The following is a 311-nucleotide window of genomic DNA, read 5'->3' as shown; positions in this document are numbered from 1 at the left end:
GTTCCACGTATAGCTTTAAAAGCTCTGTACCCCACATTTTGTCGTTCAATTTCATACTTATCAGCATGTTTCAGAAACTTCACGTCATATTTTTTACGGTTCACCTTCGACTTCCGAAAGAACGTCGTCATTGACCGCTTGATTTCGAGGGTTTCCTTTACGACACAGAGGAAAAATACATAGTTGTATCTTCGTGGAATCGTGGATCGACACCTTCAATCCGTTGGTTGATATAATTCGCAAAACTTACACTTCGTGGTTGATATGTGGACAAATAACCACCAGAGCCAGATGGGAAGAGATGAGGGAAA

Source organism: Eptatretus burgeri, chromosome 25, assembly GCF_056783735.1.
Source record: "Eptatretus burgeri isolate ZD-2024b chromosome 25, Ebu_testis_v1, whole genome shotgun sequence".
NCBI classification, from domain to species: Eukaryota; Metazoa; Chordata; class Myxini; order Myxiniformes; family Myxinidae; genus Eptatretus; species Eptatretus burgeri.
This window is presented reverse-complemented; position numbering follows the sequence as displayed.